We start from the raw sequence: 13,892 nt of genomic DNA, 5'->3' as shown, positions 1-13,892 counted from the left end.
ATTACTAATAATCCATTGACAATGGTAGCCACCAGTGTGTTCACTACTAGTGATTTCCAGTGTGTCAGAAAGGGCATTTCTGTCACCCGTTTAATAGTTTAAATTGGAGAAATTGATTCCAAAATTAATGCCTATTTAGCAGTATTACACCATCACTTCTTCCTTGATTGACTTAATTTAGTTTCTAACAAATCCTTATCTTCTAGAATTTGCAACTCTATGTGATAGCCCTATCTTTTGGTCCACAAGCCCGTCTCTTGGTCTGTAAGCAAGTTTCAAGGTGCAATTATTGCTGGCTGGAAATTAGCAAAGTTCCTAATAAAGAACAGAATGTAACCACCACTGCAAAACCCTGCGGATTGTAATGTATGTCCCTGGTTTATGTGAGAAGAGATTTACTCCCATTGTATGTTTAGCTTTATCCACCTGAAAATGAGATTCAAGCTGCCTTTTCTTTTAAAGCCGATTTTAACTTCAGAAATAATAATACTCCCAAGAGATACAATGACATTCTCAGAGGTACAAAAGACAGAATATCATCAAGATTGTATAGCATCATTCTAATGATAATTTACCCTAGTCTGTGGCCATGGTAGGACTTTTTAATCAATACTTTCAGAGTATGTTTACTAAAAAATGAAAGCTGTCTTCATTATAAAAGCTTTTTTTTTTTTGGTTTCACATTTTATGCAAGTTGATTAACTTTTCACTGGTGCTATTCCTCAATAAAAAAATGAATTTAGTGAATATATTGTGTTTCAAGTAAAAGAAATCAGTTTTTTAGGTGATACATTTTAATCTTTTAGAAGGATAGAATATGTTTCAGCAAGAGTAACTTTTTTATGAATGTCAGAAAAGTAAAAAAAATACCTAAAAGAACCCTAGACTTCATTCTTAATTTACATATAACCTTTTACTTTTACTGTGGCATGACCTGCAAAATCTCTAGCCATACCATTTCACACGTTAGTGAATCTACGACTAAGAGTATTAAAAGATAATTTTGTTGTATTGGCTTTTTCTGTATTATTATACTTACCATGCTTGAAATTTACATTAAAAGAACAAGTAGCTAATCACTTTTGCAGTGCTTTTAAGAAAATATTACCTGTCACATTGGAAAAGTATAAATATAAAGGAGCATGTATGTCTACCTAAAGCATATACGCACACTTAAGGGCTGAACAGGATCAAATCTAGAATGCATTTGGGAAGATTAATATGTTTTCAAACACATGTACCCACATAGATTTGTTTTTATGTCCATCTACCCATATGTAAATAAATAATCAGAAGTAAAGTTTTCCAAATACAGTGATAAATGTAGTATCTAACAGCAAGGTTTTGCCAGTGAACATACAAGCGTATTTGTAGTCATATACCTGATAATTTGTGGTACATCATTCAGGGGGATTTAGGTAAAATGGCATTTTAAGTTTACTTCTGCAAATTCTGTCTTTAAAAATACCCTTCATTATTTTTAAATGGAAAAAAGTTTTTTGTTTGTTGTTTTATTAGTTTTCTAGATCAGATTATTTAATACTATAAAAAAATTTTAAAATTACGACATTTCTGGGATGATGAATTCTGATGCCCCCCCCCAGATCCATGAAGAAATAGGTAAGAGAGAGGGGTTGGGTTTTTTTGTTGGGGTGTTTTGGTTTTGGTTGGTTTGGGTTTTAAAATTCCTTTTTATTTTATAGAAAAATGTAAATACTTGGTATTAGGGGATGGCATGGACATGACCCTGGCATAAGGTTAGGTAAGTTCCTGGTATCAGTTTTCCAATGAAAGATTTATTTTTGTCCATTGGTTCTATATCAGTTTTTTTCTGATAAAACCTTTGTAAAAATGATCAAGTCCCTCTTAAGTGAAGGGGAATGTTGAAAGCATTAATTTATTAAGTACTATGTTTTAAATACATACATAATTTAATGTAATCTTTTTAAAAAATATAGTAACATGCATAAAATCAGTACTACTATTTTAACAGTGCCAATACTACTTAGATTTTTCTGTGCTCCCTTTCTTGAAGTATGTATTACAAATGACTAAATCAGGCATACCGCAAACCTTTGTTTAAACTTTTATCTCAACAAAACACTGTTTAAAATACAGGACCAAATTTCATCCCCGATTCAAATTTTGCAAGGATTCCTTGATACTTCAGTAGTTGCCTGTATCATTCTAAGTTCTGCTTCAGTCATCTGCATCACTTTTATGTGAACAAAATGCAGGGCAATAAAACAATGTAAGAAAGTTCTCAGACAAATCAGCTATACCTATAGTCTACAAACACCACCAGGAAGAATCCCCTGTTTAATTTATATCATTTGAACTTTGTCAATTTATGCAAAGGATTAATTAAACTATTTATCTTTCTACTTTGAATAGATTGGAAAGCTTATGCCTTTGGAAATGAGCCGAATTCCATAGTAAACCCCTATCTGTTGTATCTTTTAATTGCTCCAAATATGCTAAACTTAAGTGATCCAATTTAAACAAGTGGTTAGAGCTTCTTTTTTTTGCTGGATTTTCCCACAGAAGTTGTTGATTTCTGTTGTGTATTATTTAATTTTTTTTTTTTAACTCACAGAAAAACTTACTTTACCGTAATTTCATTATATTTATCAATTATTTAATGCAGTTATCTCAGTTGCCTCCTATATACATAAGCATAAAAAGTGTTTTAGCGTGTTGTTGAAACCCTGGTTCCTCAAACCATGAGGTATTATTGGTTTTGTATACTTCTTTCTTCAAAAATAAAGCTTTATTATACACAATACCCACACATTCACATATATACGCTTGTGTGTATTTTATATAGAATCAGTTGGTCAAAACATAAGAAAAAAATTGATCACCAGGAATCTTCTATTAAGTAATATACCAGTATTATAATGAGAATTCTCTGTCACTTCAGTGTATTGTTGCTAAACACTTTTAGTGTTTCCTCAGCCAGATATTAACAAACTTAACAAGGGAGATATCTCTATAGTTAAGAGTTTTGACAATATTAGGTTGCTTACTACTACAGAATTTCTATGAGTACAGGACCTTTACAGGAATCTGAATAAGCCCTGTGTTCCTGTACACACTCCGATATCTAGAAAAAAAAAAAAGATTTGAGGGATTTGGAATTTAAAAGCATTTTATAGACTTACAATAGACACCTTGTCCCGGTTTCAGCTGGGATAGGGTTAAATTTCTTCCTAGTGCTGTGTTTTGGATTTAGTATGAGAAGAATGTTAATAACACACTGATGTTTTCAGTTGTTGCTAAGTGCCCTCCTAGTCCAAGGACAGCTCCCATGCCTACTGACTAAACTAGGTACACAAGATGGGAGGGAAAATAATCAGGACAGACAGCCCAGCTGGCTAATGGGGTATTCCATACCATGTGACGTCATGCTCAGTATATGAATGGTAGGCGTGATCCAGGAAGTACCGATTGCTACTTGGTTATTGGTCAGCGCGGGTGGTGAGCAATTGCATTGTGCATCACTCATTTTGTATATTCTATCATTATTTATTATTATTATTTTCCCTTTTCTGTTCTATTAAACTGTCTTTATCTCAACCCATGAGTTTTTCTCACTCCTACCCTTCTGATTCTCTTCCCGTCCCACTGGGGGGGCGGGGGGAGTGAGTGAGTGGCTATGTGGTATTTGGCTGCCTGCCAGGTTAAACCACGACAGTCCTTTTTGGCACTCAATGTGGGGCTCGAAGGGTGGAGATAACGATAGATCTGACCAAAGTGTGTTAAGGCAAAATTGTTATAAGCATTCGTATATTGATTGGTCACAATGTTGATGTATTGGTTGTCAAAGTTGTGGGGCTGGCTCTCAATGTTGGGTCATGTAATACCTTGCTTGCAATATGTGTTCCCTTTTGTGTTGTTTATCATCAGTTGGAACTGGGCCAAGATTATCATTTTGCTGCTGTTTTATGAGGAGATAAGATCATTGGTCATAAGTCTAACCTGGTATCTGTACTCGGTACTGCCGTCATTTCTGTACATCGGGAACCACCTCTTAGAAATTATTAGTAATTGCACTTTTTTCCCCTCGGAGAATGAATTTAAGGGGAAGACAGGATGGGACACTTTCTCCCACTTGTTCATCTTCCCTTCCATATCTTCAGAAACTCCTTTTTCTTCTATCCTCTTCACGAAGATGTCCACACTATTCCCTGAGAATTTTGAATATCCTTGGGATGTTCAAACAAGCATGTTTATATTGCTGTGTATCCTGAATGTGGTTCAGGCCTTGTTTAGGGTTAAACAATTATTCAGGAATACTGTCCAGAGATCAACCCTCAGGAACAAGAGAAGAGGGAGGGCAAATGGCGTTGCCTCGTCTGGGCGGGCAGAGTGGCGAGTCTCAGGGGCGGTGGGCAGCAGGAGATCAACCCCGGCAACAGACACAGTAGCTACTCAAAACCTCACAACAGATACTGCAGCTACTTCAACCCCCACGACAACCCCTGTGGCTACTCAAACCCCGGCAACAGTCACCGTAGCTTCTCCAACCCCTGCAACAGGCACTGCAGCCACTCAAGCTCCGGCAACAGGCACTACAGTTACTCCAACCCCCATGACAAGCACTGCAGCTACCCAAACCCCAGCAATAGGCACAGCTGAACCAGAGGACCAACCCTTGCTGGTATTTGTTGCCCCTGTACAGAAGAGGAAATCTTGGAAGCGGAGATCACGTTGTTTAGGAAGGGATGATGAAAGAGCAGGGCCATCACGAGGAGAGGAGGAGGAAGAGGAAGAACTCATAAATGAGAGGAAACCACCCGATCCCTGTCCCTGAGTGAGCTGCGAGATATGCGGAAAGATTTCAGCCGTCGTCCAGGCGAGCACATTGTGACCTGGCTGCTCCGATGCTGGGATAATGGGGCCAGTAGCCTGGAATTAGAGGAGAAAGAAGCCAAACAGCTGGGATCCCTTGCTAGGGAAGGAGGCATTGACAAAGCAATTGGAAAAGGGACACAGGTCCTCAGCCTCTGGAGGCGACTGCTGTCAGGCATGAAGGAAAGGTATCCCTTCAAGGAAGATATTATATATCACCCAGGCAAATGGACCACTATGGAGAGAGGTATCCAGTACCTGAGAGAACTAGGTGTGCTGGAGGTAGTTTATAGTGACCTGGACAATGTCCAAACACCCAAAGATCCAGATGAAGTCCAGTGCATGCAACCCATGTGGCGGAAATTAGTACGGAGCGCACCAGTGTCGTATGCCAATTCGTGCTGGAAAGAGGAAGAAGCACCAACGGTTGATGTTGTGGTTAGCAATCTCCGGGAAGAAAGTGTCTCCTCCTCCCTTGTCTCAGCTGTGGAGAAACTGTCCTGGAAGGTCCAGCAACTCAAAGACGATAGGTCCTATTCTCCACCTGTATGGACCAGTATCTCAGCCATTAAGAGTCAACATTCTTCTGCTCAAGAGAGAGGATATCAAAAGTACACACCACGGGGCACCCTGTGGTTTTACCTGTGTGACCACGGAGAGGACATGAGGCAATGGGATGGAAAACCTACTTTGAACCTAGAGGCACATGTACGTGAGTTGCAAGGAAAAACAATTACACAAGGAGGTTCTCCCAGGAAAAATGCTGCTCCAGTTTTCAGGAAAAACCTGTCTCACGACGGTCCAGTTTCCAGTGAACAGTTCCCCAGACAGAGTAGAAGGGCTGATCTTACTTTGGATTGTAATTGCAATGAAGAAATTCTTGACTCACGTTTGCAAGAAGTGAGAGATGGATACTATGACCAGAACTAGAGGGGTCCTGCCTCCAGCCAGGTGGAGGAAAGGGACAACCGGGTTTACTGGACTGTGTGGATTCGATGGCCTGGCACATCAGACCCACAGGAGTATAAGGCTCTCGTAGACACTGGTGCACAGTGTACCCTGATGCCATCAAGCAAAAAGGGGTAGAACTCATTTGTATTTCCAGAGTGACAGGGGAATCCCAAGAGTTAACTGTATTGGAGGCCGAAGTGAGCCTAACCAGGAATGAGTGGCAGAAGCACCCCATTGTGACTGGCCCAGAGGCTCCGTGCATCCTTGGCATGGACTACCTCAGGAGAGGGTATTTCAAGGACCCAAAAGGGTACCGGTGGGCTTTTGGTATAGCTGCCTTGGAGACGGAGGAAATTAAACAGCTGTCCACCTTGCCCGATCTCTCGGAGGACTCTTCTGTTGTGGGGTTGTTGAGGGTTGAAGAACAACAAGTACCAATCGCTACCACAACAGTGCACCGGCGGCAATACCGCACCAACCGAGACTCTCTAATCCCCATCCATGAGCTGATTCGTCGACTGGAGAGCCAAGGAGTGATCAGCAAGACTCGCTCACCCTTTAACAGTCCCATATGGCCAGTGCGAAAGTCTAATGGAGAGTGGAGACTAACAGTAGACTATCGTGGCCTGAACGAAGTCACACCGCTACTGAGTGCTGCTGTGCCAGACATGTAGAACTCCAATACGAACTGGAGTCAAAGGCAGCCAAGTGGTACGCCACAATTGACATTGCTAATGCGTTCTTCTCAATCCCTTTGGCAGCAGAGTGCAGGCCACAGTTTGCTTTCACTTGGAGGGGCGTCCAGTACACCTGGAACTGACTGCCCCCGGGTTGGAAACACAGTCCTACCATTTGCCATGGACTGATCCACACCACACTGGAACAGGGTGAGGCTCCAGAACACCTGTAATACATTGATGACATCATTGTGTGGGGCAACACAGCAAAAGAAGTTTTTGAGAAGGGGGAGAGAATAATTCAAATCCTTCTGAAAGCCGGTTTTGCCATAAAACAAAGTAAGGTCAAGAGACCTGCACATGAGATCCAGTTTTGAGGAATAAAATGGCAAGATGGACGTCGTCAGATCCCAATGGATGTGATCAACAAAATAACAGCCATGTCCCCACCAACTAGCAAAAAGGAAACACAAGCTTTCTTAGGCGTTGTGGGCTTTTGGAGAATGCATATTCCAGATTACAACCTGATTGTAAGCCCCCTCTATCAAGTGACTCAGAAGAAGAACGATTTAAAGGGGGCCCTGAGCAACGACAAGCCTTTGAACAAATTAAACAGGAGATAGTTCATGCAGTAGCCCTTGGGTCAGTCCGGGCAGGACAAGATGTGAAGAATGTGCTCTACAGCGCAGCCGGGGACAATGGCCCTACCTGGAGCCTCTGGCAGAAATCCCCAGGGGAGACACAAGGTTGACCCTTGGGGTTCTGGAGTCGGGGATACAGAGGATCTGAGGCCTGCTACACTCCAACTGAGAAGGAGATATTGGCAGCATATGAAGGGATTCGAGCTGCTTCGGAAGTGGTTGGTAGTGAAGCACAGCTCCTCCCGGCACCCCGACTGCCGGTGCTGGGCTGGATGTTCAAAGGGAGCGTCCCCTCTACACATCATGCAACCGATGCTACGTGGAGTAAGTGGGTCACACTGATCACACAACGGGCCCGAATAGGAAACCCCAGTCGCCCAGGAATCTTGGAGGTGATCACGAACTGGCCAGAAGGCAAAGATTTTGGAATATCCTCAGAGGAGGAGGTGACACGTGCTGAAGAGGCCCCACTGTATAACAAACTACCAGAAAATGAGAAGCAATATGCCCTGTTCACTGATGGGTCCTGTTGCATTGTGGGAAAGCATCGGAGGTGGAAAGCTGCTGTATGGAGTCCTATACACCAAGTTGCAGAAACTGCTGAAGGAGAAGGTGAATCGAGCCAGTTTGCGGAGGTGAAAGCCATCCAGCTGGCCTTGGACATTGCTGAATGAGAAAAATGGCCAGTACTTTATCTTTATACTGACTCATGGATGGTGGCAAATGCCCTGTGGGGGTGGTTGCAGCAGTGGAAGCAGAACAACTGGCAGCACAGAGGTAAACCCACCTGGGCCGCCGCGTTGTGGCAAGATATTTCTGCCCGAGTAGGGAAAACCTGGTTGTAAAAGTACGTCACGTAGATGCTCACGTACCCAAGAGTCGGGCCACTGAAGAACATCAAAACAACCAGCAGGTGGACCAGGCTGCTAAGATTGAAGTGGCTCAGGTGGATCTGGACTGACAACATAAGGGTGAATTATTTATAGCTCGGTGGGCCCATGACACCTCAGGCCATCAAGGAAGAGATGCAACATATAGATGGGCTTGTGATCGAGGTGTGGACTTAACCGTGGACGCTATTGCACAGGTTATCCATGAATGTGAAACATGTGCTGCAATCACACAAGCCAAGCGAGTAAAGCCTCTTTGGTATGGAGGACGATGGTTGAAATATAAATATGGGGAGGCCTGGCAGATTGATTATATCACACTCCCACAAACCCGCCACGGCAAGCGCTATGGGTTCACCATGGTGGAAGCAACCACCGGCTGGCTAGAAACATACCCTGTGCCCCATGTCACTGCCCGGAACACCATCCTGGGCCTTGAAAAGCAAATCCTATGGCGACATGGCACTCCAGAAAGAATTGAGTCAGACAACGGGACTCATTTCCCAAACACCCTCATAGACACCTGAGCCAAAGAGCATGGCATTGAGTGGGTCTATCACATCCCCTACCATGCACCAGCCTCTGGGAAAATTGAACGATACAATGGAATGCTAAAGACAACACTGAGGGCAATGGGTGGTGGGATATTCAAGCATTGGGATACACATTTAGCAAAAGCCACCTGGCTGGTCAACACTAGGGGATCTGTTAATCGAGCTGGCCCTGCCCAATCAAGACTCTTACGTACTGTAGATGGAGATAAAGACCCTGTCGTGCACATAAGAAATATGCTGGGGAAGACAGTCTGGGTTAGTCTGGCAAGGGAAAACCCATCCGTGGGATTGCTTTTTCTCAAGGACCTGGGTGCACTTGGTGGGTAATGCGAAAGGATGGGGAAGTCCGGTGTGTACCTCAAGGGGATTTGATTTTGGGTGAAGATAGCCAATGAATTTTATGATGTCAATTGTTATATGATATTGTATATCATTATTTGTATGGTTGCTATCAATGGTATAGCAGTGAAAATCACCCAGATTAACAAAGAATGAACTAACTCTGTTGAAACCAAGCAAAGTACAACGATGATAGAACTGAACGAGTGCAGCAGTACTGAAATGAGAACTGGCTTCAGGATGCAACAGCCCAACACTACACACCATATCTCTGGCCCTGAAAGACTGTTATAGCAGATGGAGCCCAAAGTTGTGGACTAAATTAACTCAATGGACATTTTAAAGAGATAGTCCATAGACTAAGGGAATGATATCTGTGTGTGCATATATATATATGTATATATGAAAAAAGATAGTGGTGATTAATTGAAATATATTGAAAAATGTGAGGCCTAAGCATGACGTAAATGGTATGGAATAAGGGGTGGATACTGTCCCGGTTTCGGCTGGGATAGGGTTAAATTTCTTCCTAGTGCTGTGTTTTGGATTTAGTGTGAGAAGAATGTTGATAACACACTGATGTTTTCAGTTGTTGCTAAGTGCCCTCCTAGTCCAAGGACAGCTCCCATGCCTACTGACTGAGCTAGGTACACAAGATGGGAGGGAACATAATCAGGACAGCCAGCCCAGCTGGCTAATGGGGTATTCCACACCATGTGATGTCATGCTCAGTATATGAATGGTAGGCGTGATCCAGGAAGTACCGATTGCTACTTGGTTATTGGTCAGCGCGGGTGGTGAGCAATTGCATTGTGCATCACTCATTTTGTATATTCTATCATTATTATTATTATTATTTTCCCTTTTCTGTTCTATTAAACTGTCTTTATCTCAACCCACGAATTTTTCTCACTCTTACCCTTCCGATTCTCTCCCCGTCCCACTGGGAGGGGCAGGGGGAGTGAGTGAGCGGCTGTGTGGTATTTGGCTGCCTGCCAGGTTAAACCACGACACACCTCTAAATCACCTGCTGTAGGGAAGATTCTACAACTGTGCTGTGCAGCATGTGGGATAGCAATAATCAACTCCACTCCTCAAGGACTATGAGCAAAAGAGCAAGAAAAATCTCATGGAAAACCAAAAAAAACAGGATGGAAACAAAGTCCCCTAGACCTGTCCAAATATTAAGAAAAATATTTTCTGTGAGTCTTTGAAATTGATACTACAAAATTTTAAATTTCAGGCTTTCCCAAGGAGCTTCTGAAACAGAAATTTCCTTTAAAGCTCAAAAGTTGCAACTCATTACAAAAAAAGTGTCATGGTTAAATATATCATCATTTCTGCCATGGTGCTTTTTGAACTACTTCTTTCACAGAATGACTAGAATCACAAAACAAACCTGACAGATATGTTCTCCTGGGCTTAGGTTTCCACTGTCTAGGAGCGTTGTTTGCTGCCCATGTATGAATAGTATGACAGCTATTTGTGTTATACAAATGAAGTTTCCTCATGAGTTTGATCTCAATTGTATGTTAATCATGTTGTGATTTGTTATAAAACAAGCACTCAACTTTATTATACTTAATATTATGAAACAAGCTTAAAACACAAGAGAATAATTTGGTAACCTGTTTTAGCTTGTTTGTCTCAATAGCTTTATTACACAATTTATTAAATTATTCCAGCAACTTGTTAAACGTCAACATACTTCATTCAAATGACTTCACATTAAACATAACGTTTCCTAAAAACTTATTATATGGAAAAGAGAAAAAAATGAACTACAGCAATCACAAGTTTCCAGTAATTTTAGTTTTCATTATTACAGCTATCTGTCTTGTATCTCACTCCCCAAAACTGTCACATTAAACTTCTGTTAGTCAGAAACCATTTTGACAAAACCCGTAACGTGATAGTTTTAGTGTCTACTGCTGCTTGGCCCTTATTCATTCCTAAAAGATAGTTTCTCACAAGGGATTTAATGTACAAAAATGCAATTTATGTCTGGAGAACCTCTGTCATTTTTACAGATCATTGCCTTTTTTGTTCATGTTCTCTCTCTCACTTTGAAATTATGTCAGCTTTTGTGTTTGATGGCTATGTTAACATCAGTCCCAAAATGCAACATGGTCAAGTTACACATGTAGCATTGAAGTACAGTTATGTCACGGTCTCTTCAATCAAACTATGCTAAAACAAACAAACAAACAAACAAACAAACAACCATGAACAAATTCATTTTCTGGTTACACAGTAAGGAAGAAAAAGAAAAATTTCCTCACAATTCCTTGAAACAAAAAGAGATTAATTAATCGCTGGTATTATCAGTTGACATTATCACAGACTGGGTAGGATTTTTATTTTCATGCTCCAGGAAACATAGTCATATGCTGGAATATAGTTATTCACAGAACCATCCAAATTCAAGCTAAACAAATAACAAAAATAACTACTCACCTTGAGCTTGCAGGTTTGGAACTCAGTCAAAAATTCTCTATCCTGAGATCTGAGAAACACAAAACAAAAGCTTTCTATCACCACTGACAATAAATAATTAGACATTAGATATACAGCAAAATGAGTAAATGATATTTCAGTTCTGCAAATAATTAACTTACATATATGTTGCAGGAAAATCAATTGGCTTAAACCTTGAATAGTACACTTTGAAAGAAGCACATTTTATGTTAGAAAAGCAGTTCAATAAAGCCTGAGCTTTCAAGTGTGTTCAGTATTCCTCTCCCTATCCCCCAACAGTGTTCTGAGGAAAAATTGTTTTAAGCTCTCTCCTGGAATGGAGAGTTTGTGAATTTCCATGGAGACTAATAAACTCCAGGGATATCTGGATAGAGGAGATTTAGACTGTACACCAGAGCAGTTCAAACTATGACTTGAGAAGTTTATTTGAACATAAATTGCTCCTTTAGAGAATTAATTAATTTAATGCTCAGAAGATTTTAAAAAACAAAATCAGACTACATTCTAAGATTTTGATTCTAAGAATGGTAAATCAAAATAATCAAAATAATAATAGAGGATATACGTTTAATGTTTGAAAGGGAGCAGAATGCTCTGTGACAGCTGATGAAAGTGCATCAGAGTAAAAATCTTGGGATGCAAAAATGGAATATCTTCTATAAAAGCAGAGGAAGAAAATAGATTAGTACAGCAAATCTCCTTTATGACCATCAAACACAAATGATTCATCATTGAATTAACATTCATTTCATGGACCTGGATGCATTTTTTTATAATTGCTAAGATTTGTTAAATTTATCAATACTATAACCATGGTTATTACATTAATAAGGCTTGAGGTTACCCATTAGTTTAATAAGAAAAATCTAAAATTGATTTTCCTGCAGCAAATTAGTTTCCAACTTTTTGCCTATGGGCATTTTTCTCTTTCCAGTACGACATTAATGAAGATTAATGCTCAAAATTTTAAATCTGGCAAATAAATATTAGAAAATACACAAAGTGAAAAAATGTCTGTTTGAATAATAGAAAAGAAGGATGCATAGAAAAAATGTTGCATAAGCATAATACTAAATTTATTTTAGTTTTATGCTAATTGCAATTAACATATAAAAGAAGATTAAATGCTATAGTGGTAATCTGCATGCTTTGGAGGAAATATGCATGTCCCTGTAATCTTAAAATTATTCAAGACATCCTATTAACAGATTATCCATTCAGTGTTTGCAGTGTTGCCAAGTTCTAACAATTTTTTCCATGATGTTTGCATTAGTTAAATTTGTTTGGTGTTTTGTTTTTTATGGGTTTTTGGTTGGTTGGTTTGGGTTTTTTTTGTTGTTGTTTATTGTTGGGGTTTTTTTTTCATGACCCAAGGAATGGCACATTTTTTTTCCAAAGTATTTTAGACATGTTCAGAAAAGAACCTGAGGATAAAAATATGTATATTTGGCCTTTCTTTATCTTAAAAAAAAAAAAAAAGTTGTTTTTATTTTTCAAGTTTCTAACAAAGTTTTGAGCTGGACATTTAAAAGTGAAAATCACATGGGTCCAGCATAACCTTGACGATGTTTCTTAGTTAAAGACCTCAGAATTTCCACCACAACAATGCATTCTGTCTTAGGTCTCTTAAGCTGTTCTGTCACTACAGAAGTCATCATGCAATACTGCCGTTATATTTCGGGGGGGGGGGGGGGGGGGAGGGGGGAGGGGAAGGAAAAAAAAAACAAACCTAACAAAGCTTCTATGTGAAGAGTTTAACTTATTCTTATCTCTCCAAATATATTTTCCCAGGACATTCTTTTGTACTTCGTAATTTTCTTCCCTTCCCTTTTCTTTCCTTATGAAAGCAGCAGTATATGACCACTAATAGGAGTATCATAGCACAAGTGAAAAAATGCCTCTTAAGGCAACTATACTTTGCAAACAGTTGGTCTAAAAGAGTCTAAATTAACCTGTGGCTCACAACACATTTTTCTATTTTATTATTTTGAATCTGTGTGGGACAATTTATTTTGCTATAGTTTTAACTCATTGAAAAAAAGGATTGAAATTGGGTGCATAAATTTAAATCTTATTACTTTCCATCAGAGAGTCAGTCCATTATAGCACCAGTCTAATCCTTACATAGAAAACCTCCAAGTGCTTTAAACCAGGAAATTGTAGGTTAATAATCCTCAAGCATAATCCTAGTTCTGTTGTGAACTAAAATATTGATCTAGGAAACTCTTTCTGTCTACAAACTTTCCTGCTCCATAAAATCATCTTGGGAGTTTCAATTAAACTTTCTTGTGTACTTTGAGAAGTTTACATGAAAAGTGGGGTTTTTTTGTGCTAAGGATTATTTCTACATATGTAAAAATAAAATATCAATAAGATATATATTGTATTGCCAGCAAATTAATCACACTTTGGAGAGAATAGGAACTCTACCTATTGAAAGTAATTTAGTTTTATTTTAAGTAAAAAGTGATTTATTCTCCAAGTTGGCAAACTCCCACAACACAGGGC

The 13,892-nt window shown here is 39.8% G+C and overlaps 1 protein-coding gene across 1 annotated transcript in view; it reads right to left on the bottom strand.

Moving 5' to 3' along the window:
- The window catches only part of PTPRD (protein tyrosine phosphatase receptor type D), a 1,348,716-nt gene that overhangs the window by 752,341 nt on the left and 582,483 nt on the right, over positions 1-13,892 (bottom strand). The window contains exon 6 of the mRNA XM_075138097.1: positions 11,364-11,412. The gene's annotated coding sequence lies outside the window, so the exon portion shown is untranslated. The remainder of the gene's footprint in view (positions 1-11,363; positions 11,413-13,892) is intronic.

Source organism: Calonectris borealis, chromosome Z, assembly GCF_964195595.1.
Source record: "Calonectris borealis chromosome Z, bCalBor7.hap1.2, whole genome shotgun sequence".
Taxonomy (NCBI): Eukaryota; Metazoa; Chordata; class Aves; order Procellariiformes; family Procellariidae; genus Calonectris; species Calonectris borealis.
The sequence above is the reverse complement of the archived record's forward strand: the minus strand, read 5'-3'. Positions and strand labels throughout refer to the sequence as shown.